At 48.4% G+C, this 27,255-nt stretch overlaps 1 protein-coding gene and 2 gene segments (V, D, J or C); all 3 read right to left on the reverse strand.

Annotated features, from left to right (window-relative positions):
- LOC102523413 overlaps nucleotides 1–27,255 on the reverse strand; it is a 442,357-nt gene that overhangs the window by 283,700 nt on the left and 131,402 nt on the right.
- LOC102521144 overlaps nucleotides 1–27,255 on the reverse strand; it is a 383,406-nt gene that overhangs the window by 276,648 nt on the left and 79,503 nt on the right.
- The window catches only part of LOC102511799 (immunoglobulin lambda-1 light chain-like), a 401,923-nt gene that overhangs the window by 265,487 nt on the left and 109,181 nt on the right, over nucleotides 1–27,255 (reverse strand). The gene's annotated exons all lie outside the window — the stretch shown is intronic.

The following is a 27,255-nucleotide window of genomic DNA, read 5'->3' on the forward strand; positions in this document are numbered from 1 at the left end:
GGCACAACCTCACAGAGGACCAGAGGCCTGAGGGCCCAGTGGTTGGGCAGCTCACCTGGTCCCTGTCTCCATTCACAGGCCCATGGTAGCCTTCCCAGATTCTGCGGTTCTTTTATGCTGAGTTACGTCCTATAAAATGTTTTCATTTTCAGATGGAGTCCTGATCCATGGAAGCTGCAATGCTGTGCATATGGAACCATTAAAAGTTATAGCTCCCCCCCAGAGTACAGTCTAGAAAAGCTAAATGACCCACGTGTGCACCAGTGACAAGGGGACAGTGAGTTGTTTTGAAGGATGTGTAGGGCTGTTGGAGGAAAGGGTTTAGATATGGATTTTTCATGAAGAAGCAAAAACTCATTATTGAAACCTGGAAAAAGCAGCTATTTCAAAACTCATGCAATGCTTTCTGATTTTTGATGGAGTTGAACATGATTTGTGGAAATGATATTGTTCGGCAGGCATATCATTTAGTAGTGCATGTGTCATGTATTTCTTTCCTTTTTATTGAGGAATATTCAGTTTACAATGTGTTAGTGTTGTGTGTACAGCATAATGTTTCAGTCATACACACATACATATATTTGTTTTCATACTCTTTTTCACTATAGGTACTTTAAGATACTGAATCTAGTTCCCTGTGCTCTACACAAAAAACTTGTTTATCTATTTTATAGACAGTAGTTAATATTGCAAATCTTAAACTCACAGTTTATCCATTCCTACCCCCAGGAAACCATGTTTGTTTTCTCTGTACTTGAGTCTGTTTCTGTTTTATAATTAAAGTCATTAATGTCTTCTTTTTTCTGTTTTTAGATAACACACATGAGTGTTACTGGTATCTTTCTCCTTCTGACTTACTTCACTTAGAATGACGATCTTCAGGTCCATCCAACTTGCTGCAAATGACATTATTTCATTCTATTTCATGGCTGAGTAGTATTCCATTGTATAAATATATCAGAGCTACTTGTGATATATTTGTCATGTGTGAGGATTGCATTCTTAAGATGGAGTTTTTTTTTTCACAGTGATGTCACATATTTCTTCTGAGGACCCTGTCTTAGAGATTCTACAATTTTTCTGTATTATAAACAAAAATGTCCACACCTGGGTTCTCTTGCTCATTGTTTTATTTCAGTAGAAAGGCCATGTCTGCCTGTCAAATGCAGAAACCATCACGTCCTCACCATATCCTGTATCCAAATTTGCTTCCTTTGTGCAAATGCTCCATGATCGTCTGGACTCACAGGTGTCTCACTCAGTAACTGTCCTGTGACCAGGACCACCCGCTTCTCCTCAGGACGATGGTGTTAACCCTCCTTTAGCTCAAGTCAACTCTGCCTTCAACCTTTCAATGACTCCCCACTGCTGTTTGCAATGAAATCCCAACCCCTCAGCCTCACAAGGTTCCTTCCTGATCTGGCTCCGCCCCCTCAAACCCAAATGACAGGCCCTCCCCTCCATCTGGACCCCCTCCCTCCCTTTGTCAGTGACACCTGAGCTCCTGTCCCTTCCCAACATCACAGCAGCCCCCTCTGTCTGCTGGGAGGATAAAGGCTTAAACTTGAGATCAGGGTGGAAACACATATTTTGGCATCTTTGGTGATCTGTTAACCTGGGGCAGACACGCATCACAATGCGCAAGGGTGGAGGCTTTCTTGTTCGCATGTCTGTCTTCGTGGAAATCACTGACATTACAGAAATCCATGGTGATAAACTAAGGGGCCTCTCACACCATCACTCCCCCATCAGCCCTCATCAGGATAATTTCCCTCCTTCAATCTCCCCTCCTCTCACCCTCTGCCTACCCCCTCACCCATGACTTTAACATACACCACAGCACCAGCATTTCCAGGACACCCTTTAGGACACGTCCAGCCTCCATGTTCCAAAACTCATGTGCATACAAGCAGTCGATCCAACCACAGTCTTGTCGATTCATCTCTGTGTAACTTTTCCCAGTGGGCAGCGACCTGAATGTCGTACTGACTGAAAAAGTGAAGGATGCCAGGAACGGTGTTTTGCAGCTTTGAAGTTCAGGGCTGTACGTATTTCACTGGAATTCAGTCCACGTTGGCTTATGTTTTCCAACCCAGGGGAACATTCGCTGTGGACTGAAACCAGGTAGTTTGTGCACAGACCATCCTCACTGACAGAGGCTGAGTTATGAAAATCCTTGGGAAGGTGGAAACTCTCAGGGGAGGTCAAGAGGCGTACCCTGAACTGTGAGATGGGCAACATGAGGGGTGGGACTGGGCTGTCAGTGGGATTTTTGTGTCACTTCTACTCTGGGGTAGTCACTGTGGGTTACACGTAGCTGCCACGGTCTGCCCCACAGATGTAGTCAGTCTTGGCCTCCTCCCAGACGTTCTGGATGGTCAGGTAGCACTCTGGGCAAGAGCCCGAGCCTGCGAAGCGATCAGAGACCCCATCCTCCTTGGATTCAACAACACCGCTGGTGCCGACTCCCATCTCGAATTGTGGGCCGTTCCCTGGGTCCTGCTGGTACCAGTCCACATAACAACCACTGTAGCCATTGCTGAGGGTTCAGGTGAACTTGGCTGAGGCTCTCAGGGAGGAAGATGCAGAGGGCGACTGTGTCAGCACAGGCTGGGAGAGGGAGACTGGAAACACAGACACCTGTTATGTCCAGAGGAAGGACAAGGATGGATGTTCCCTGTGGGTGGTGCAGGGGGTTAGAGAGCTGGGAGTCAGGGTGTTGAGGGCATCCTGATCTGTGCACTGGAGGGGGGGGGGGGGAGTAGGTGAGCAGTGTCCAAGCCATGGTGCAGACGCCCCCGAGCTCTGCTGAGGTAACCATTGCCTGGCTCTCTTCTCCCCTCACCCCGGGACCAAGGGCCCTTCAAGCAACTTAGGTCCTGTATTCAGCCAAACCATGCCTGTCCCGGGGCATGGAGTGTCCCCTGTATCCAGTGTCATGCCTGCAAAAGTGTACAGTCTGATCTGGCCCTAGGGTCACCAGGGTCCCTGAGAGGACCGAAGTGCTGGGCCCAGGGACCCCTGAGCAGAGATCTGGGACAGGTGTCTGTTCTCCAAGTCGAGAGACCCCAGTGTCTCCTGAGCTCAGTGCACATGAAATCAATGGTACTAGAACTGAGGACAGAGACAGTTCAGCTGGGATCTCCATTCCCAGTTCATTAGGAAGCCGGGGTTCCCTTCCCATGAGACTCCTCATCTGATGGGCAGAGAGGATGAGTGGGGTGTGTCTGTGGGATCCATTAGCTTCTGGAGGGACTCCTTAGATTCCCTGGGAAAGGGGGGGACATGTGGGGAGCATGGAGGGTTGAGCGGGGGTAAAAACCTGGGTGTCCAGAGACATGAGGTCGCTCGGATAGGAAGGGATCTGAGAGGTTCCAGGCGGAGGAAGAGGGAGTGAATGTCTGGTTCCTGGAAGATCTGGGAACAGGTCACCAGCTTCTGACAGTGACCTTGAGAATGACTGGAGAGGTCACAGGGTGGAGGGTTGTAGGAAGAAGAGGAGCCCGGGTTTGGGAGGAAAGTCATGATTCAGACGGAAGGGCAGCAGGGGGAGCACAAAGAAAAGATAGAGGAGAAGCCAGGGAGGCTGAGAGGAGCAGTACGGGTAAGGGCTGGTCCCCTGGGTCCCCCTTCCTCCTCCTCTGCTTCTGGGGAATGGTGTTGGGGCCATATGGGGACAGGAGCCCACACACCATCCACTGCTGGCTCCTACCCCAGGTGGCAACTCCATGCACAGGTGGGGCGTGCAGAGGTCAGGGCTCAGGCTTTGTCCCCTGAGAGGAAGCACCTGCTCCCAAGTCCAGATCTGGCCAGTGAGCCCAGGTGTAGGGCCCCTGTCACTGGGAGCCTCTGGGTGGGGTCCAGGCTTGGCAGGTTCTGAGCAGACCCACAGCGCCCCCTGGTGATGCTCGAGGGATTGTTCATGGTGGTGGAAATGATGCAGAAGGGATGGCAGCCCTTTTTTTCTTCCTAGTCAAAATCCATCACTCAATAATCAAGTGTACAAATTAAATAATAATGTGCATTACATGTCTTTGAACCCCTGCTGAGAGGTTTCTTTTTTATTTTCTTCTGTTGTATTTCAGGTCTATGTTTCCATCCACCTTATTCTCTTGGTTCTATTTCTACCTCGGATCACCTCCTGCTCCATTTGTTCCTTGTGTCTTTACCTGTTCATCATGGGTTTGATGTTGTTCCTGAAAAATATGTCATCATTGAGTCATCTCAGTATTGATGTCAACGGATTCGGTTTTCACATCGATATCTATTTTCCTGGTTCTTGATATGACAAGTGACAATTGTACTGGATCCTGGACTTTAGGGAGGTGATAAAAGGAATTCTGAGTCCCATTTAGTCTTTGTTGATCAGGGATATCCTGCAGCAGAAGTTGAGGGGAGTGTTCATTGCCACTGACCAAGCAGAGGGGGCCCTGACCCCATGGCTCTGTGCTGCTGACTCTCTCCCGGGGACCATGGGGCAGTTATGGTCACCAGCCCCTTCGCATCCAGGGGGCATTGGGTAGAGCCCCCTGCTGGGCATGCTGACCCCATTGAGGGAAGTCAGGCTGAGAGGGGTTGCCTTGCTGCAGTGGGCAGGTGCTCGGCCCCCTGGGCTTCCTGGCCTTAGGGAGAAAAGGAAGGAAGGGACACCGCCGTGTGCATACCTGCCTCTACCATGGTTTCAGTCCTGTTAAGCCAAGGGGGGTCAGGGCTCAGTCCTCACTGGCCCCACAGTCACCAGCAGGGGGACAGGAGTGCAGACTAGGCTGCCTTGTCTCCCTCGCTCCGTTTCACACTGAGGGATGGGGAGGAAGTCTAACTGCCCTGTGCTGCCAGAATCCTGGGTGGAGCCTTGGACAGCTGAGTGTTTTCCATTTAGACCCAGCCCCGGTCTCATCCTGGGAGGGTAAACGATGCTCTGTGAGGCCCCAGGGGCCAGGCAAGGCTGGAGGCTTAGGGTTCAGGTCTCACTTCCCCGCTGGCCTGGAGCACTGTGTAAGCGCTGAGGCTGCTGTCCCAGGCTGAGCAGTAATAATCAGCCTCATCCTCAGCCTGGAGCCCAGAGATGCTGAGGGTGGCCATGCTGCCAGACCTGGAGCCCAAGAACCTCTCTGAGAGCCCTGAGGGCTGGTGGTTATTCCTGAGGGTCAGGAGTCTGGGGGCCTGGCCTTGGTGTTGCTGCAGCCAAGCTGGCCCCTCGTTGCCAATACTGTGAACGTTTCCCGTGCAGGTGAGTGTGGCCGTCTGTCCCAGGGACCCAGTCACTGACTGGGGCTGAGTCAGCCATGCCTGGGGACACACAGGGGTGTGAGAGCAGGACCCCACTCCCGGTGAAGGAGGGAGGGGTGAGGAGCAGAGCTGGAGGCCCCCATCCCAGCCACCAAGGTAAGGTGGGACTCACCTGTGAGGTGAGAGAGGAGGGTGAGCAGGAGAGGAGCCCAGGTCATGGTGGAAACTCAGACGCTGACCCCTAAAGCTCTGGTGTGGAGATCAGGCTCCCCAAGCTCTTTATCTCCCTGAATTACACAAGCGGTTGGGGTTACATATGCGAATAGACCAGGTGTCTGAGAGCTCCAGCCTCCTTGCCCTGGGTGCTCACAGGCATGAAGACAGATAGGAGGAGGAGATGAGTGACCCTGGAGGAGGAACCTGGCTCTCAGTGACCCTGGGTCCTGGCAGGTCCATGGAACCGAGTGCACACACAGCTGGCCGGACTCCTGGAACCCTGAGGGGTTTCCCAGTTGGGAAGGGCACCGCAGGCATGTCCCACACTGTCCTACATGCCCTCAGAACCCTACCCCGTCCTCTCTACCCACCTGACTCCCCACCTGGAGCCTCCCTCTTCCTGCTGCTATATTCCAAAGCTGCTCGTGTAGAGATGGACTCCTTCAGTGCTCATCCACCTCATCCAGTGCCCTGCCAACACGTCCTCCAGGAGCCCCTTGTACCCCAAGCAGTCCCGCCATCATCCGGCTGAGCAGACGTGATGGTCAGGGGTCACTCAGGGATGGAGCAGCGCCTCTGACCATTCTCACTGCTGTTCTGAGCCCAGCTCTGCACTCAGAGCTGTGGCTCCCACATCTGTGTCTCTTCCTCCAGGTGGAGGAGGCCAGTCCTTTCCGTACATTGAGTGGGGATCCCGCCCCACACAGAGCAAGTCAGGAGAGGACACGGGGCCTGGCAGCTGTTTCAGTGGCCCTGTCTCCAACCCGACTGTGTTGTGGTGGTTGGGGTTATAATTTTTCCAATCACAGTCAAGGCCTTTTTCAACTCCCCTCCTTTGATGGCTGAGTTTTGGAAACTGAGCCCAGGTGGGTGAGATTCAGAGTTGACCCCTTTGGAGAAACCAGGAGGAAGAGGCTGCTGACCCACAGTTACCTGTAAGCAGAGATCCTGCCCAGCCCAGAGAGGACACACTGCTGAACCCCCAAAACAAACACAAGCCCCTACACTCCAGCCCTAGGGAGTCTGGGGGTTTACACAACAGGGGATCCCACTGTGCAGGACCTGGGGGGACCCACAGTGTCCCCTGCTGCTCCCAGGTCAAACTGGCTCTAGTGGTAGTAGTGATTGAGGCGGGGCTGTGGGGGGTCGCTGTGGGCTGTTGTCTGGTCACTGTCGGTCCAGGGACATACACAGGCCATGGACTGAGCTTTGAGCCCAGTTGGTGATATAAACTGACTGTCAAACTTCTCAGAGAGCAACACTGTCCAAAATTAATATTTCTTTAAAAATCTACCACATGCATAATAATACAGTTTAGACTTGTTTCAAATTTACACAATTAAAACGTAAACCTTGTCAGAGATAATGAAGTGATGCTCAAAATGGAAGAGGAGGGAAGTCTGGTGAATAGGTATCAGGAGAGCATGAACTGTCTCGTGGGCAGCAGTGAAGGTGAACTTTCCAAAATGCTCCTTTTCCTCACGATAGTCGTTAAGCAGTGACTATAAGCGTTTGGTATGGGAAGAAGGATAGAGGATGTGTCTGGGTCTGGGTGCGGATCAACTTTCTTTTTAAACACATTTATGTGGTATGATTCCTGTGCAGGGGACTATGCACGTTTCAGATGCACGATTTGATGAATGATGACAGATGTACACACCAGTGACACCACCAGCACAATCGAGACAGCTAGCATTCCCATAGCTCCACAAGAAGCAAAAATTTCGCATTCCCAGTTCATTCCTTCCCACCCACTTTAGCCCCTGGTAACCATAAATTTGATCTCTAGGTCTGTGAGTCTGTTTCTCTTTTGTAGATAAGTTCATTTGTGTCCTTGTTTTCAGATTGCACACAGGAGAGATAACATATGGTATTTATCTTCCTCTTTCTGGCTGAATTCACTTGGAGGTAAGTAGCCCTGACTCTCAGGTCTGAGCCCTTGAGCATATGAGCAGGGTTAGGCAGGAGCTTCCCAGGGGTTTCCATCACTGCATAAAGATGACTACTCATTTCCACAGCACAGTAATAGTCCACCTCGTCCTCAGGCTGGAGCCCACTGATGTTCAGGGAGACTGTGTTGCTAGATTCGGAGCCAAAGAATCGGTCAGGGACCCCTGAGGCTCGACAGTTAACATCATAAATCAGGAGTCTGGGGGCCGTTCCTGGGAGCTGTTGGAACCAGTGCACATAATTACCACACCCGATGTTGCTGCTGCTTCCAGTGCAGGACATGGTGACCCTCTGGCCCGAGGATCCAGACACAGAAGGTGGCTAAGTCGACACAGATGGGGCCCAAGACCCTGCAAGCAGGAGAGACAGAGATGCTGATTCTGGGGTCCAGACACAAGAAGAGGACATGAGGCCCAGGTGTCGTCTCAGGGCCCCCTCCCCTGTCCCTCATCCAGTCACCTGTGATGTGAGCCAGCAGGGTGAGGAGCAGAGGGGGCCAGGCCATGGTGGGGATGGTCACTGGGTTCTGTCTTCTGTGGCCTCGCAGCTGAGCAGAGCATCTCTAGGTCTCTCCCTTTCTTCATACTCTGAAAGAGGAAGGTGCCAGGCATGCAACTGCTCCCGAGCTCTCTGATCCCTCCCTGGTCCCTCTGCCTGAGGGGTCAATGGGTGGGCAGGGGCTGGTATCTGTATGTGTCCACGGGGAGGGTGGAATCCCAGCTAGGATCCCTGAGCAGAGGGCAACACCCAGGCCATGGGTGGTCCCAGAACCCCTCCCCCAGATCTTCATGGGACACTGCACAGGGCAGATTCATCAGCAGGTGACCAGGCACCTGGGGGGAGGGGAGCAGGTGCAGGGACAATGGCCACCCCAACCTCTTTGCCCAGAGGACAAACCACGAGGAACTGCAAAAGCGCAAAGGAGGAGCTCGAAGAAAAGTCAGAGGAGAAGCCAGGGAGGCTGAGAGGAACAGGAGGGGGCGGCGCTGGTTCCCGGGGTCCCCTCTCCTCCTCCTCTGCTCCTGGGGAAGGGGGTTGGGGCCAGATGGGGACAGGAGCTTACTCACTATCCACTGCTGGGTCCTCCCCCAATGTGGCAGCTCCACACACAGGCAGGGCCTGCGGAGGTCGGAGCTCGGACTTTGTCCCCTGAGAGGAAGTACCTGCTCCCACGTCCAGCTCCGGCCAGTGAGCCCGGGTGTAGGCCCTGGCAGTAGGAGCCTGATAGAGCCCAGCCTTGGTGGGTTCTTAGCAGACCCACAGCGCCCCCTGGTGACGCTCGCGGGAATGTTCATGGTGGTGGAAATGACGCAGAAGGGATGGCAGCCCTTTTTTCTTCCTAATAATAGTCCATCACTCAATAATCTGATAAACAAATTAAATAATGTGCATTACATGCTTTTCAGCACATGCAGAGACATTCTTTTTATTTTCCTTTGTTGATTTTCAGGTGTGTTTTTCCATCCACTTTGTTCTCCTGGTTCTATTTCTACCTGAGTTCACCTCCTGCTCCTTTTGCTCCCAGTATCTATACCTGTTTATCCAGAGTTTTGATGATGTTCCCTAAACATATGTCATCATCGAGTCATCTCAGTATTGCTGAAAATGGATTCTGTTTTCACATCAAGATTTATTTTCCTGGTTGTTGATATGACAAGTGACACTTTTACTGGATTCTGAACTTTGGGGAGGAGACATCAAGAAACTCTGAGTCCCAAGAGAGGGGCCAAAATGGCGGAATAGAGAGATGCTCGTAGCTCACCCTCTCCCACAAATACACCAAAACTCACATCCACGGACCCACCCAGCCAACCAGAGCACCTGCTGAACTCCAACAGAGCATCGCCCTCTTCAAAAGACAAAGACGCTACGAATCTGGTAGGAGAAGAGGAGAAAAGAAAGAAGAAAAAGCAAAACAGTGTGGGACCTGTCCCACGGGGAGAGAGTGGCTAAGGATGAATGACACCCATTTGCTGAATCTCCCCCTCTCCAACAAAGAGGTCAGAGGACGGAGGGGGAGCCTCTGAGGCTCAGATCTGTACAGAGCAGACCTTGACCGACAGAATTAAGTTAAACAGGCACAAAGGGTCCCTATGACACCCAGCCAGAGACGCGAGCTGGAAGCTATGGGGCGGGACAGGCTGCCCGACCTTGGCGGAGGACTGGGACAGATGTACTGAGACAGCCTCAGGGGACTGCAGGGTGCTATGAGCAGTGGGTGGGAGGGGATACAGAGCAGAACAACCAGGGCCCTCCCACAAATTATGAAAAAAAATAGCGAAGCAACAGTGCAGGTATGCCCTGGGGGGAGGGGCGCCATAGCCTTTGTCTCCTCGGTAGTAGAGCGGCAGGTCACAGCCACAGCTGCCATACCCTCCTGTGCACACTGCCCAGGCAGGGACGGTTCTGACACCTGAATCCGCACCTGGGGGCTCCCCAACCTCCTAGGCTGGACAGAGACTTGTTTGCAGCCCAAGGCAGATAGGATCTTTATGCTCTGGCACTTCAGAGAACTTGCGCTGCCAAGAAAAACAAGGAGCTGAGTTTTGTCATGGAGCATGTGCAGGGCTGTTCCGCGATCTTCCCCGAGCCTGCCTTCGGAGGGCCTGCAGAGGCAGAGCAGGCAGCTGCACAGAGCAGGGGAGCTACCAGTGCCAGGAGAGGGCGGGAGGCCACCTGCCTACCTCTCCTGAGCACAGCAACTGACTGTGGCATCAAGAGGGGGAGTGACACACCTGTCTACAGGTTAAGAGCTCAGCACCCGACCCAGTGTTGGGAGGGGGCACCATCTGCTTGCCGACAGGCACTGGGAGCAGTACAGATGATGGCACAGACGGAGGGCTTCTGGAAGCAGCAAGCTAAGTTTGCGACACAGGGCAAAGACAGAAAGACTTCTTGATAAAATCATCAACAGCACAGTCACCGGGAGAAAACATTCCTTTTTTTAAAAATTTTTTTATATCTGTTCTATTTTCTATTACCTTTTTAATCTTTACTTTTTAAACAATTGCATACGTCTACTGTTTTAATCCCTTTAAAATTTTACTGTTAAAACCTTTTTATTATTATTATTTTTAAAAATGCACCTCATTTCATTTTCATTCTGTTGGTTTTGATCTCCTGTTACTGATTTCTTCTCCTTCTTTTAAGGTTTTTAAAATATGTCTCAACTCGATTGCTATTCTGCTTCAACTTGCTCTTCTATTATTGATTCTACACTGTTTTCAAACCTTTTTTCCCTCCCTTCTTTCAAAATTCTTTCTTGTTTGCTCTTTTCTAAAATCTGTTCCATTTTCTATTACATTTAAAAATTTTACTTTTTAAACAATTGTATATGTCTCCACTTCTAATCCCTTTAAAATTTTTCCTTTAAAATCTTTTTTTATTATTATCTTTAAAAATCGACCTCGTTTCACTTGTATTTTTCTTGGTCTTGACATCTAGTTATTGATTATACACAGGTTTCAGGTATTGTTTTCTGATCTTTTCTCCTTTTTTAAAGGTTTGTGATAGATGTGTCAACTCAATTGCTATTCTGTTTCAAATTGCTCTTCTCTTATTGATTATACACTGTTTTCAAACCTTATTTTTTCCATTCTTTTAAAATTCTCTCTCTCTTTTTTAAGCTTTAACCTTGCATAGGCTTTAGATAGATAAATAAATAAAGTCCTTAAGGACCACAATAGATAACTGATACTCCTTAAGCCACAGTGCCAGAGAGATATCAGCAATATGAAGAAGCAGAGGAACCACTCCCAATTAAAAGAGCAAGAGAAATCCCCTGAAAGAACGATCAATGAAATAGACATTGATGTTCTGCTAGATCAAGATTTCACAAAAGGAGTGATCAAAGCACTGAAGGAACTAAAAGAGATAGTGCTTATAGATATAAAACATGTCAAGAATAAAACTGAAGATATAAAGAAGAGCCAAGTAGAATTGGTTAACTCATTTGCTGAAATGAGAGCTGATCTAAAGGCTGTACAAAGCAGGCTAGATAATGCAGAGGAACAAATAAGGGACCTAGAAGACAGAACAACAGAAAACATCCAATCAGAACAGCTGAGAGAAAAACAAATAAAAACCAATGAAAACAATATAAGAGACCTATGGGATAACATAAAACACGCCAATCTACGCATAATAGGGGTTCCAGAAGGGGAAGAAATAACAAAGGGGATTGAAAAGGTGTTTGAAGAAATCATAACTGAAAATTTCCCAAAACTAAAGAAGGAATCAGATATCAAAGTACAGAAAGCTCAGAGGGTCCCAAACAAAAAGAACCCAAACAGACCCACACCAAGACATATCATAATCAAGATGGCCAGAGTCAAGGATAAAGAAATGATCCTAAGGCAGCAAGAGAACAAAAAAACAGTGAGTTACAGGGAACACCCACAAGGCTCTCAGCTGATTTCTCTACCCAAACAGTACAGGCCAGAAGAGAGTGGCAAGATATATACAAAGTCCTGAATGAAAAAATGATGCAGCCTAGGATACCTTATTCAGCAAGACTATCCTTTAGAATAGAAGGAGACATAAAGAATTTCACAGACAAGAAAAATCTAGAGAGTTTACAACACTACACCCATGCTAAAGGAAATATTGACAGGTCTACTCTAAATAGAAAAGCAACAGGATGCTACAAAAATGAGAAACTCATAACTGAAAAGCTGAAAACTATCATGAATTACAAATAGAATAAACACAAAATCATAAAAGAAGATACCTAAATCATTAAGAGAGGGAGAGTGAAGCAAGGAAATAAGAGTATTTTTTTTCATTTTTAAATTTTTTGTTCTCGGTAGGATGGGTTTGAGATTATATTACTATCCGTTTAACACAAACAATTATAGTAATGGGCTAATAGACTTACAAAAAAAAGGGTAACCACAAGCCAAAAACTTACAAGTGAGTCACTAAAACTAAATGAAATCCAACAAAATACAAAGGAAAATTACCAAACCACAAAAGGAAGAAGAAAGGTACAAAGAGGAAATACAAAATCAACTGCAACAGTAAGTTCAAAATGGCAATAAACACACATCATTAATTACTGTAAATGTTAATGGACTAAATGCTGTAGTCAAAAGACGCAGAGTGGTAGACTGGATAATAAAGCAAGAACCTTCAACATGCTGCGTACAAGAGACCCACTTTAGGGAGAAGGACACATACAGATTTAGAGAGAAAGGATGGAAAAGGATATTCCATGCGAATGGAAAAGCCAAAAAAGCAGGTGTTGCAGTACTGATTTCAGACAAAGTAGACATTAAATCAAAGGCCACAAAGAAAGATAAAGAAGGACACTTTATAATGGTTAAAGGAGTAATACAAGATGAGGCTATTACACTCATTAATATATATGTACCCAATATAGGAGCACCCAAGTACATAAAACAATTACTAACAGAGATAAAGAGGGAAATTGATGGGAATGCAATCATTGTCAGAGATTTTAACACCACATTAACATCACTAGACAGATCTTCCAGACAGAAAATAAATAAGGCAACAGAAAAATTAAATGATACAATAGAAAAATTAGATTGGGTGGATATTTTCAGAGCATTTACCCCCACAAAATACAACATGCATTCTTTTCAAGTGCACATGGAACATTTTCTAGGATTGATCATGTACGTGGGCATAAAAGAAGCCTCAACAATTTTAAAAAGATAGAAATTATCTCAAGCATCTTTACTGACCACAATGCCATGAGACTAGAAGTCAACTACAGAGAAACAAAGGAGAAAAAAAGGAAAGCATGGAGATTAAACAACATGCTATCAAAAAACCAATAGGTCAATGATGAACTCAAATTTGAAATTAAAGAATACATTTAGACAAATGAAAAAAAAAACAACATAAGCACACAAAATTTATAGGACGAAACAAAGGCAGTGCTAAGAGGGAAGGTTATAGCAATACAAGCCTTCCACAAAAAAGAAGAACAATCTCAAATAAACAATCTAACTCACCAGTGAAAATAATTAGAAAAAGAAGAGGGGGAAAAAAGCAAAAGGAAGGAAATAATAAAGACCAGGGAAGAAGTAAATAAAATAGAGATTTAAAAGAACACAGAAAAACATCAATCAAACCAAAAGCTGGATTTTTGAAAGAGTAAATGAAATCGACAAACCTCTGGCCAAACTCACAAAGAAATAAAAAGAGAGAGCACAAATCAGCAAAATAAGAAAGGAAAATGGAGAAATTACAACATATAACATAGAAACACAGAATAGCATACAAGAATATTATGAAAAACTATACGGAACCAAAATGGATAACCTAGAGGCGATGGACAAGTTTCTGGAAACCTACAGTCCACCAAGACTGAATCAAGAAGAAACTGACCACTTGAACAAAATGATCACTACAAATGAAATCGAATTAGCAATGAAAAATCCTCCCTACAAATAAAAATCCAGGACCAGACGGCTTCACCAGGGAATTCTACCAAACATACAAAGAAGAACACGTACCAGTCCTTCTCAAACTCTTCCAGAAGACTAAAAAGGAGGGAATACTCCCACACTCATTCTATGAAGCCACCAACACTCTGATACCAAAACCAGGCAAGGACACCACCAAAAAAGAGAATTACAGACCAATATCAGTGATGAAGATAGATGCAAAAACCCTTACCAAAATATTAGCAAATAGAATCCAACAGCACATAAAAAGATTATATATCATGATCAAGTGAGGTTCATTCCAGGGATACAAGGGTGGTTCAGAATACACAAATCAATCGATGGAATACATCACATTAAGAAGAGAAAGGAGAAAAACCACATGATCATCTCAATAGATGCAGAAAAAGCATTTGAAAAAAAATTCAACACCAATTAATGATAAAAACTCTCACCCAAGTGGGTATAGAGGGAACATATCTCAACATAATAAAAGCTATATATGACAAACCTACAGCCAGCATATTATTCAACGGTGAAAAACTCAAAAGCTCCCCAGTAAAATCTGGGACAAGACAAGGCTGCCAACTATCACCACTCCTATTGAACATAGTCTTGGAAGTCCTAGCCACAGCCATCAGGCAAGAGAGAGAAATAAAAGGGATCCAAATTGGAAAAGAAGCCGTAAAAGTGTCACTATATGCTGATGACATGTTACTATATATAGAAAACCCTAAAATTTCCACAAAATAATCAAAGAATTCAGCAAGGTAGCAGGTTACAAGATTAACGTTCAAAAATCAGTTGCATTTTTTACACTAACAATGAATCAACAGAAAAAGAAAGTAAAGAAACAATCCCCTTTAAAATAGCACCCAAAGTCATAAAATACCTAGGAATAAATCTAACCAAGGAGGTGAAAGACTTATACACAGAAAACTATGAACCATTGATGAAGGAAATTAAAGAAGACTTAGAAAAATGGAAAGATATCCCATGATCCTGGATTAGAAGAATCAATATTGTTATGGTCACACTGCCCAAGGCAATCTGCAGATTTAATGCAATCCCTATCAAATTACCCAGGACATATTTCACAGAACTAGAACAAATTATGATAACATTTACATGGAACCACAAAAGGCCTAGATTGTCAAAGCATTACTAAAGAAAAAAAAAAAAAAGAGGCTGGAGGAATAACTCTCCCAGACTTCAGACAATACTGTAGAGATACAGTCATCATGACAGCATGGTATTGGTACAAAAACAGACATATAGACCAATGGAACAGAATAGAGAGCCCAGAAATGAGCCCACAAACTTTTGGTCAACTAATCTTCGACAAAGGAGGCAAGAATACACAATGGAATAAAGACAGTCTCTTCAGCAAATGGTATTGGGAAAACTGGACAGCAGCATGTAAATCAGTGAAGCTACAACACTCCCTTACACCATGAACAAAAATAAACTCAAAATGGATCAAAGATTTAAACATAAGACAAGATACAATAAATCTCCTAAAAGAAAATATAGGCTAAACATTACCTGACATACACCTCAAAAATGTTCTAGGTCAGTCTACCCAAGCAATAGAAATAAAAGCAAGAATAAACAAATGGGACCTAATTAAACTTACAAGCTTCTGCACAGCAAAGGAAACCATAAGTTAAAAAAAAAAATCCCACGCAGAATGGGAGAAAATGTTTGCAAATGAAACCGACAAATGCTTGATCTCCAGAATGTATAAGCAGTTCATACAACTTAATAAGAAAAAAACAAACAACCCAATCCAAAAATGGGCAGAAGACCTAAACAAGCAATTCTCCAAGGAAGACATACAAATGATCAATAGGCACATGAAAAAATGCTCAGTATCAATAATTATCAGAGAAATGCAAATCAAAACTACAATGAGGTATCACCTCACACCAGTCAGAATGGCCATCATTCAGAAGTCCACAAATGACAAATGCTGGAAACGCTGTGGAGAAAAGTGAATCCTCCAACGCTGCTGGTGGGCATGCAGTTTGGTACAGCCACTGTGGAAAACAGTATGGAGATTCCTCAAAAGACTAGGAATAGACTTACCATATGACCCATGAATTCCTGCTCCTGGGCATATATCCACAAGGAACCCTACTTCAAAATGACACCTGCACCCCAGTGTTCATAGCAGCACTATTTACAATAGCCAAGATATGGAAACAGTCTAAATGTCCAACAACAGATGACTGGATAAAGAAAAAGTGGTATATTTATACAATAGAATACTATTCAGCCATAAAAACAGACAACATAACGCCATTTGCAGCAACATGGATGCTCCTGGACAATGTCATTCTAAGTGAAGTAAGCCAGAAAGAGAAAGAAAAATACCATATGAGATGGCTCATATGTGGAATCTTAAAAAAAAAAACACACAAACAAAACATAAATACAAAACAGAAACAGACTCATAGACATAGAGTACAAACTTGTGGTTGCCAAGGGTGCGGGGGGTGGGAAGGGACAGACTGGGATTTCAAAATTTAGAACAGATGAACAAAATAATACTGTATAGCACAGGGAAATATATACATGCTCTTATGGTAGCTCACAGCAGAAAAAAAATGTGACAATGAATATATGTATATTCATATATAACTGAAAAATAGTGCTCTACACTGGAATTTGACACAACATTGTAAAATGACTATAACACAATTAAAAAATGTTAAAAAAAAAAAAAACTCTGAGTCCCATTTACTCTTCACTGATCAGGGATCATCCTGCAGCAGAAGACTGGGGTGTGTTCACATCCACTGTCCCAACAAAGTGGGGTCCTGACCCCACTGCTCTGTGCCACTGACTCTCTCCCAGGAACCATGGGGCAGCTGTGGTCAACAATTCATCACATCCAGGGGGCATGGGTACCAAACGCCTGCCAGCCCTGCTGACCTCAGGGAGGGAACCCAGGCTGAGAGGGGCTGCTTTGCTGCAGTGGGCGGGTGCTCGGCCCACTGGGCTCCGTGGCGTCAGGGACACCAGAGAGGGAGGGGCACTGCAGTGTTGATCCCTGCCCCCATCCGGGGTTCAGTCCTGTTAATCCAGGTGGGTTCAGGGCTCAGTCCTCACTGGCTCCACAGTCCCCAGCAGGGGGACAGGCATGCAGAGCAACCTACCTTGTCTCCCTCACTCAGTCTCATACTGAGGGATGGGGAGAAAGCCCAGCTCCCCCTGTGCTGCCAGAATCCTGGGTGGAGAACTGGACAGCTGACCACACCGATGACCTGCCTGGCTCTGGCTCGATGCTCTAATAAGATGGCCACTATGCAATCTGGACCCCCAACACTCCTCAAGAGATGACAGGGCCCGGCTCACTTCATTCAGGAGGGTGGGAACCCAGGTCCTGCCAGCACTGCTGGGACCCCTGCTGAAGGCGCCGTGCAGGGAGTATAATTGTCCAGCCAGAGATCAGCAAGGACAACAGGGAAGGTCATCCTGGTGGTGCTGGATTCCTGAGTCTCACAGCGACTAGATAGAATTTGGAGCTGAGTCCGGTCACCATCATACTGGGGGAGAGGGGAACCCCTAGGAGTGATGGACACACTCTGGGGGAGGCTGGAGAAGGCACATGGCCTGGAACCCCTGGGCAGGAGATGGGGGCCCAGCACCCCCTCCCCTGTGGTGCTGACATTTCACCCTCCCTCTTCCTCTCCTGCCCCTCAGGGCTGAGCCCTCTGAGCTCAGGGGGAGGTTTTGGTAGCACTTCCCCTGAAGTTACATCACTCTGTTAGTGTAACTACCTGTGTGCAGAGCACAGTCATAGTCGGCCTCGTCCTCGGGCTGGGCCCCCGTGATGGTGAGGGCGGCTTTGTTTCCAGAGATGGATCCGGAGAATTGATTGGGGACCCCAGAGTAGTGGCTGCTTGTGCTGTAGATAAGAGCTCAGGGAGCCTGGCCTGGTGTCTGCTGGTACCAACTGTGGTAGTCACTGATAGTGACAGACCCAGGGCTGAGGCCACAGGTGAAGGTGACTGTCCCTCCTGGAGACACTGACAGGGACGGCTCCTGGGTCACCACAGTCTTAGAATCCACCTCTAAAATTGACAGGAGAGAGACAGGGGTGGTTATGGGGAGCAGGGTCACCTTGACCTCTGGCTTAAGCGCCCCTCAAAGATGGAGCGTCCTGGCCCCTGACCTGAGCCATGAGCAAGGAGCCCGAGCAGAAGCACCATAGAGGCCATGGTGGGGATGTTCCCGGGATGCAGCTCCTCAGCATCCTGGGCTGAACTGTGGGGTCCTCGGGCCTTTTCTTCCCTCCCGGACTGACTCAGAGGAGAAGGGGCTTCATGCAGGTCAGCTTCCTCCCTCTCCCTGCCCAGTGTCACCTGATGTCTGCTAGGGGAGGTCTAGAGGGAGCAGATGCGGGGCATAAGGCATTGTGATGAGGCACTGAGTGATGGGGGTGACCCCTGTCACCAAATGTACTCCCCCCGCCCCTGTGACCTCAGTCCTAAATATCTTCCCTGCAGAGCCTGAGGGCTGAAGGAGGAGACAGTGGGATCCTCTCTTCCTCGGCCCAGAAATCTAGTCCTGCCCACAGCTACCCCCATCCCTGGGACAGGTCTCCCTTCCTCTGTGAAATCCCTGCTTGTCTTCTTCGGAGGAGCTAAGTTGTCCCTCCTCCTCCAGCAGTGAGCCCACTGAGAAGTCACAGAGCCTGTGCCTCGGGTGAGAGGGGACAGGGGTCTCCCCTGACTCAGTTCTCAACCCGGTACCAGGAGCAGCAGAGGTCGGACCAGGGCTGGAGAAGGGACACATAGAGCTGCAGAGCCAGGCTGGGGGTGACAACCTGCATTTTTTGAAGAATGATCTATTATATGCAGTCTCATCCGTTTAACTGCAGGTTTCAGAAGAAAAGATGACAAAGTCAGCATGAACTTATGATAGCTTGCACTGTCTAATAAAACAAAACTGGAATTCTCTACCGTTGCCAGCAGGGATTCCTGACTTCTGGAGGGAGCCCTGAGCCAACTTTCTAAATTGTCTGGAGTTTCCTCAAGGCACCAGAGTGGAACTCAGTGCTTTCCTTGGGGGGAAGGTCTGGGTTGCAATGAGGAGCCAGCGCTGACTTGAGGGTTTGCAGATGGCATATGGCAGAGGACCATGGGGCCAGGAGCCCAGCACAGTGAGGGAGGAACAGAGAACAGCTCCCCCTGGTGGCTCTGGGTGATGCTGTCGGACCGGTAAGAGCTTTCTCTGGGCTGGGCTCCTTGGATGTGAAAGACCAGGCTGATGCCTCTGCCCCCACCACCTAGAGCTCCAGTGAGCTCCCCAGCGTGGTGTCCAGGGACGGCATCTTCTTCTCCTGCAGTGGGTCAGGAATCCGCGTTGAAACCTCCGCGTCTCTCTCCCTCAAAGGGGCATCTGACCTGTGGTTTAAGACCTCTTCACATCTGCTCTCCATCCACAGTCCATGTTCTCCCCCTCACAGAGACTCCCCAGAGACCCTGGCCTCAGCCCAAATCATCTCTGGGGTCCCGGAGAATTTTTCTTGACATCTGCTGGATTCAACTCTGACTTTGAGGAACTTTTCTGTCTCTGTGCAAAAATAACCTTCAGCCAAAATTTTCAAATTTGGTGTGGCTTCTGTTGGGCAGTTTTCCTGTGTTTTCTAGAACCAGTAAATTAGATTGGTCTCTGTGCCTTCTATTTTAAGTCCTAGTAAGAGCTCTTTGTGTGTTTCCTAGAATGTTACCATGATGCCTTCCAGCTTGGACTTAGTGCTAGAGAAATGTCTGCTCACTCATTTCTCAGATGCACGCACAGAACCCCCCCACCACACACACACACAGAGATGCAGACTTGGGACATGGTGGAAGGTGTAGCACAGTCTGACCAAGGACCCTGTAATCAGGGAGACAAAGTCGCAGAAAGAATGGGAGCCCCCATGACAAGCAGTCATTAATATAAACAAGATGTGCAATTATTAACATGTAATATAGAATGTGCAATATGTAACATATAATAGAAAATATTTCTATATCTATCCATTATATAGTATATATTTTACTTAACACTATAAACTATAATAAACAATATCTTATATATGCTTATATAAAATACACTGTTAAATGTATATATATGATATACAGTATATTTTAGTAAATGTATTAATTTTAAAACATTACACATATAAACAATGCATGTAGTTTTATGTATATATATAACATATTGTTTTAATAAATATGTAAATTTAATTTACTACACATTTTTATGAAATATATAAAATTTTACGTATTACATATATAATTAAGAGACCCAGATACTGTGGGCGGCTGACTCAACACACTCTGACTCACACCCTGGAGGAGAGGTGGAGATTACAAGGGGTAGAAAGTAGGGTCACCGATCCCCTGTGCACACAGCATAAGAACAGAGCAGGACAGAGGCTCACCCTTCCCATCTTCCTCTTCCGCCCAAAAGGAAAGTTCTGTCCAGTGAGTGAGGGGTTGGAACAGGGATCAGGACCCTGACAGGGATGCCCCAGAGCTCGTCTCGCAGAATCCAATTGTTGGAATTCTGACCCTCCCCTCCCCAGCTGTCCCTTTACTATGTCGTGGGAGCATTGCATGTGATTTTTATTTGCAGACTTGTTCCTGGCGTGAGGCTGTCTGTCTTGCCTGGACGTTACCTGGGCCATGACTCCCCGAGGCAAGTGTGTGGTCAAGCTGTGAGCAGAATAAATCCCCCTGGCTGAGAGTAATTCTCTTTGCTTGATCCTCAGGCCCCCAGGCCCACTGGGGTGGCACTGTCACCCACAGCTCAGCAGGAGATCCTGCAGCTGCTCTGCTCAGGCCTCCCCCGCACAGAGCCTCTCTGCCTGGGCCTGGGGCTTCTCCCTTAAAATCTAAGTGGAGGCAGCCAGGCCTCCAGGACCCTGCACACTGGAAGGTGATGCACAAAGATGCTGGTACCCTGGCCCCAACTGTGTGCAAATGACAGGCCAGTAAGTGGGGAAGAGAGCCTTGGGGCAAAGCATAGCGACTGTATTTGGAAAGCCAGCAGGTGAAGATGTTGGATGAGGGCCCCAAAGGACCATTTACCCGAGTTAGAATTCAGGCTTCTTTTTTGCCACAAGGGGATGGGGGTGGCTGGTGGTTGCAGGATTCTCGTTGCAGGCTTCTCTTTGCCGGCCAGGCCCCAGCTGGGCTGCGATAATCCTGTGTTTGCGGAGCTGTCCAGGTGGGTCTGGTCACAATGGTGCTGCAATGGTCCCACAAGACACATGTGATTCTCTGCTCTGCAACTTCTCATCTCCATGGGAATGAAAAGCATTATCCTTAAAGGTCCAGCCTGGCAAGCAGAGCTTTGAGAAAGGGCTAAGATTTTCATTTCTAGCTGTGGGCCACATTCCTTTTCAAAGGTTCTGGGTCTGCAAGACAGAGAATGTAGACTGGACAAAAGAGGACAGACCCAACATACAGTCAAGTTCAATCTTCTCTGTGACACCTGCTCTGTGTATAGCAACTCAGGATGGAGACACTGTACCTACGGATGTCTGACACTGGAGGATGAATTCCTGTTACTCACGGCCCACAGGACCCAGAAGTCACGTCAGTGTCCCAGGTCTGAGTTTGGGGAAGTACAGACAATGGTGCCGGGTCCCTGAGGTGACAGCCCTCTGACTCTGGGCTGGGACAGGGGACGTGTGAGCAGAGGTCTGCCTGGGTGGACGTGTCACTGGTGGTGCCCGAGGGAGGGACAGCCCAGCCTTGAGAGTGCAGGGGAGGGTGTGTGTCAGGTCCCCACACTGCTCAGAAGTGGCTGTCCCTGAAGAGATGCACCGAGCGGCCTCGTGCGTTTCGTGGACCCAAAGGTAGTCGCAGGGCTGAGCTGCCGGTGGGGAGGAGAGACTCACCCTGGGACCTAGAGCATCAGAGTCACCCCAGCAGAGCAGGCGGTCCGGGACTGTCCTGGCCGTCCCCGACACTGGTGTTGCCAGTGGATGTTACCGGCGTTCCAGCTTCTTGTCCCATCACAGAAAGAATTGAGAGACAAGACATAGTGGTTAAAAAAAGCAAAGTTAGGATTTATTAAGGGATGGATAGTACACTGTCAAGGGGAGAGCAGCAGGCTCACGTGAGCGGCTGCCCTGTGTTTCTTGGCAAGTTATTACACAGGGTGTGAAAATGAATAGGAGGAATATTCACTGGGGAGGGAAGGGTTTGGGGCCCTGTTCCCTCATCCCAGCTCCACCTTCCCAAAGGGAGGAGGGACTTGTGATCTTATTTAGTCTGGTTGGGAAGTGTCATGGCGTCGGTGCACGATGGGTACTTCTGATCTGCAAGGCTAAGTTTTTGGAAATGAGGGCATAATGAGCAAATGGTTACATTTGGACACTGGAAATTGCTGCCTTTTCTGACCATTTTTTTGTCATTCTCCAGGCCACTCACTCATCACCCCAAAAGATGTGACCACTTATCAGCCCAAAGGTTCCTGCTTTACTTCCTCTGCCCTGGGACCCCTGGTGCTTACCTGATGTATGGTTTCCTGCCTTTGGCCTGTGCCCCTCCTTTCTGCACAATTACTGCGTTTTGGTCTGTGTCCCCCTTTCTCTGCTCATATCTAGCAATCTGCCTGCTGTGACACTGGGACGTGCTGTATGTCACTGTCACTGCTGTCTCTGCACAGGGAGGTTCTGCCTCCTGCAGATCCTGACTCTGAGGACTGTGGGGTGAGCACTGACTGCTCCCTGATTTCTGCAGGGACAGACAAGCCAGAACACTGCGGAGTCCAGAACTCTGTGTGTGTGTGTGTGTGTGTGTGTGTGTAGGTATGTGTGTATATATGTGAGTATGTATGTGTGTATGTGTGTATATATGTATATTGGAAGGTATCTATGTGTGTGTATTTTTGTATGTATGTGTATATGTGTGTGTAAATGTATGTGTATGTAGGTGTGCGTGTGTGTATGAGTGTGTATGTTTCTGTATTTGTATGTGTGTATGTATATGTGTGTGTGTGATCGAAGTATTGTGCCCCATGTGTCCTCAGGGACTGGTTCCCTCAAAGTTCAACCTGAGCCTCAGTGGCCCCTGTCCCTCTGGTGGCTTCTCCACTCTCCGAGGCTGGTTCTTCCAGCAAACCCATCCCTGGAGCTGCTTTTCTGGAAGCCCCTCTGGGGTCTGGAGCCTGGAGTTCAGGAGGCCATTGTCAGGAAGGCGACACCGTGCGGCAGGATTTCCTCCAGGCAGAAAGGAGGACTTCAGGGCAGACCTGCTCTGTGAGCCCCTCCCCATAATAGGAGACCAGGTCTTGTTGACAGGGAGACACCTGTCCCCTGTCTTTCCTGCAGGACCGAGACGGAGGACATACCTCACTACCACGAGTCTGCGGGTCCCGAAAGACCAGGGTGGGGGGAGCACACAGCTCCCCTCTTCCTGCTCCCTCACTGGAGCCATGGTCCTTGAGCCCTGTGGTCTCCCGGTGTCTGCAGGCTGTGACAGCTCCAGAGGGGAGAGCTCAAGGGAAGTTCTAGTCTCACTTCCCTGTGGGGCTGGGGCACCGTGTGAGTGTACGAGCTGCTCTTATATGCAGAGCAGTAATAGCCTCGTCCTCGGGCTGCAGCCCAGAGATGAGTAGAAGCCCTGCATTGGCCGAGGCATCCCTGGACCCGGAGAAGTGGCTCTGGACCCCGGAACCCTGGTGTTTACTGGAGTCTGAGTAGTAGTACAAGAGGTACTGGGGAGGGCTCCCAGCCTTCTGCTGGTTTCAGGATATGTAGTGGCTGCCAACACTCTTTCCACTGGTAAGGGTGCAGGTGAGTATGGATGATGCTCCTGGAAACTCAGAGACAAAAGGCAGCTGAGTCTCCACAAGCTGGGAGAGGGACACTGAAAACACAGACTCAGGGCAGATGGCGTGGGATCTGCAGGAAACATTCCCAGAGTCTGAGCCACAGGGGCTGCTGCAGGTGGGGACCTGAGACCCAGTCCCTGAGGCCCGTCCCTACCTGTGCAGTGAGAGAGGAGCAGGAGCAGTAGATGAGTCCAGGCCATGGTGCTCACAGTCCCCTGGTCCCCACACTGGGGCTGGCCTGCCTTGGGCCTCCTTCTCTTGCCAGCCTCTGCCAGTGGAGGGGAGGCCCATGCAAATGAGTGTCCTCCCAGGGACCGCCCAGCCCCTCCCTGAGCCCTGGTGCTGGAGCGCAGCTCATAGCCCAGACTCGGTGCGGATGGAGGGTAACCTCCCGGTTGGGAGACCCTGGGGGGAAGCATCTGATAGACTACAGGGGTTCCTGCTAAGGGGACTTTCTAGCCAGGGAGGACACACTGCTGTGTCCCCATCAGGAGCACAGGCCTCTCCCCAGGCTCATATCCTGGGAGTGAGTGGTCCTCCCTGAGCAGCTGTGTAGGGACCACAGGGCAGGCCCACAGCGCTCCCTGCTGGTCACGGGGCACAGCTTCACCGAGGAACAGAGACCTGAGGGCCCAGCTGGTTGGGAAGCTCACCTGGTCCTTGTCTCCATTCACAGGTCCACGGTCGGCTTCCCAGATTCTGTTTTTTTTTTATGCTGAGTCACATCTGATAAAGTGTTTTTGTTTCCACATGGAAGTCCTGGTCCATGGAAGCTGCAACGCTGTGCAAATGGAACCATCAAAGGTTACAGCTCCCTCCCAGAGTGCAGTCAAGAAAAGCTAACTGACCCACGTGTGCACCAGTGACAAGGGGACAGTGAGTTGGTTTGAAGGACATGTAGGGCTATTGCAGGAAAGGGTTTAGATTTGGATTTTCCATGAAGAAGCAAGAGGTCATATGTGAAACCTGGAAACAGCAGCCATTTCAAAACTCATGAAATGCTTTCAGAATTTTGATGGAGTTTAGCGTGATTTGTGGAAATGATTTAGTTCGGGAAGCATACCATTTAGTAGTGCACATGTCATATATTTCTTTCCTTTTTGTTGAAGAATATACAGTTTACAGCGTGTCAGTGTTGGGTGTACACCATAATGTTTCAATCATACACACATACATGTATTTGTTTTCATACTCTTTTTCACTATAGGTTATTTTAAGATATTGAATCTAGTTCCCAGTTCTCTACACAAAAAATTTGTTTATCTATTTTATAGACAGTAGTTAATATTTGCAAATCTCAAACTCCCAATTTTTTCCTTCCTACCCTGTTTCCCCCGGAAACCATAAGTTTGTTTTCTCTGTCTGTGAGTCGTTTCTGTTTTGTAATTAAACTCGTTAGTGTCCCCTCTCTTCTTTCTTTAGATTCCACATATGAGTAATATGGTATCTTTCCCCTTCTGGCGTACTTCCCTTAGAAATACATAATTCAGGTCTATCCAAGTTGCTGCAAATGGCATTATTTTATTCTTTTTCATGGCTAAGCAGTATTCTATCATATTAATATATCAGGGCTACTTGTGATCTATTCGTCATGTGTGAGGATTGTGTTCCTGAGATGGAGTTTTTTTTCAACAGTGATATCACATATTTCTTGTGAGGACCCTGTCTTAGAGATCCTACAATTTGTATTATAAACAAAAATCTCCATACCTGGATTCTCTTGCTCATTGATTTAGTTCAGTAGAAAGGCAGTGTGTGCCTGTTGAATGCAGAAACCATCAGGTTTTCACCATATCCTGTGTCCAAATTTGCTTAGGTTGTGGAAATGCTCCATGATCATCTGGACTTACAGGCGTCTCAGTAAGTGTCCTGAAACCAGGACCACCTCCTTCTCCTCTGACAACAAAAAAAATCCTCCTTCAGCTCAAGACAGCTCTGCCTTTAACCCTTCAATGACTCCTCACTGCTGTTTGCATGAAATCCCAACGCCTCAGCCCCACAAGTTTCCTTCCTGATCTGGCCCTGCGCCCTCCACACCCACCCACAGCCCCTCCCCTTGCTATGGGACCCCTCCCTCCCTCCTCTGTTAGTGACACCTGAGCTCCTCCCATTTCCCAACATCACAGCAGCCCCCTATGTCAGCTGGGAGGAGATGGGCTTCAACTTGATATCAAGGTGGAAACTCACATTTAGACAACTTTGTTGATCTGTTAACCCGGGGCAGACACGCATCACAACTCACAGGGGTGGAGGTTTTCTTGTTCACATGTCTGCGTGGAAATCGTTGACGTTACAGAAATCCATGGTAATAGACTAAGGGGCCTCCTGCAACTTCATCCCCCATCAGCCCTCATCAGGATGACTCCCCTCCTTCAATCTCCCCTCCTCTCACCCTCCTCCTACCCCCTCACCCATGATGTTAGCACACAGCCCAGCACCAGCATCCCCGGGACCCTCTTTAGGACACGCCCTTGCTCCATGTTCCAAACTCCTGTGCATTCAAGCAGTGGATCCAACCGCACTCACTTGGATTCATCTGCGTGTTACTTTCCCCGGTGGGCAGCAAATTGAATGTCGTACTGACTGCAAAAGGGAAGGACACCAGGGATGCTGTTTTGTAGCTTTGAATTTCAGGGCTGGATATATTTCACTGGAATTCAGCCCAGATTGGCTTATGATTTCCAACCCAGGGGAACATTCGCTGTGGACCGAGACCAGGCATGTCATGCACAGACAGACCGTCCTCACTGACAGGGGCTGAGTTATGAAAATCCCTGGGAAGGAGGAGATCAGCAGGCACCCCCTGAACTGTGGGTCAGGTAGTGGGAGGGGTGGGGCTGTGTTGTCAGCTGGGTTTTTGTGTCACTTCTCCTCTGCCCATGTCACTGTGGTTTACATGTAGCTGCCATAGTCTGCCCCACAGATATATTCAGCCTCGTCCTCCTCCTGGATGTTCTGGATGGTCAGGTAGCGCTCCAAACCAGAACCTGAGCCTGAGAAGTGATCGGAGACCCCACCCCCCTTGGATCCAACACCACTGGTGCCAACTCGCATCAGGAACCGTGGGCTTTTCCCTGGGACCTGCTGGTACCAGTCCACACTGTAGCTGCTGTAGCCACTGCTCAGGGTGCAGGTGAGCTTGGCCGAGGTGCCCAGGGAGGCAGATGCAGAGGGTGGCTGCGACAGCACAGGCTGGGAGAGGGAGCCTGGAAACACAGACACAAGTTACATCCCAATGAAGGACAAGTGGGGACGTTCCCTGTGGGTGAGGCAGCGGGGTGGGGAGTTGGAAGTCAGGGTTCTGAGGGCATCCTGACCTGTAAACTGGAGGAGGAGGGGTAGGAGGCGGAGCAGAGTCCAGGCCATTGTGCAGACACCCCAGAGCTCTGCTGAGGCCGCCGCTGCCCAGCTCTCTTATACCCTCACCCCAGGACCAAGGGCCCTTCATGCAAATTAGCTCCTATCTTGGGCCGAACCCAGCCCGTCCGGGGAACCTGAGTGTCCCCATGTCCAGTGTCGTATCTCATTAGGGTGGCCAAGCTGGCCTAGCCCAAGGCTCTCCAGGGTCCCCGAGAGGACACCGCCAGGTGCCCAGGGACCA

Source organism: Camelus ferus, chromosome 32 (assembly GCF_009834535.1).
Source record: "Camelus ferus isolate YT-003-E chromosome 32, BCGSAC_Cfer_1.0, whole genome shotgun sequence".
Lineage (NCBI taxonomy): Eukaryota > Metazoa > Chordata > Mammalia > Artiodactyla > Camelidae > Camelus > Camelus ferus.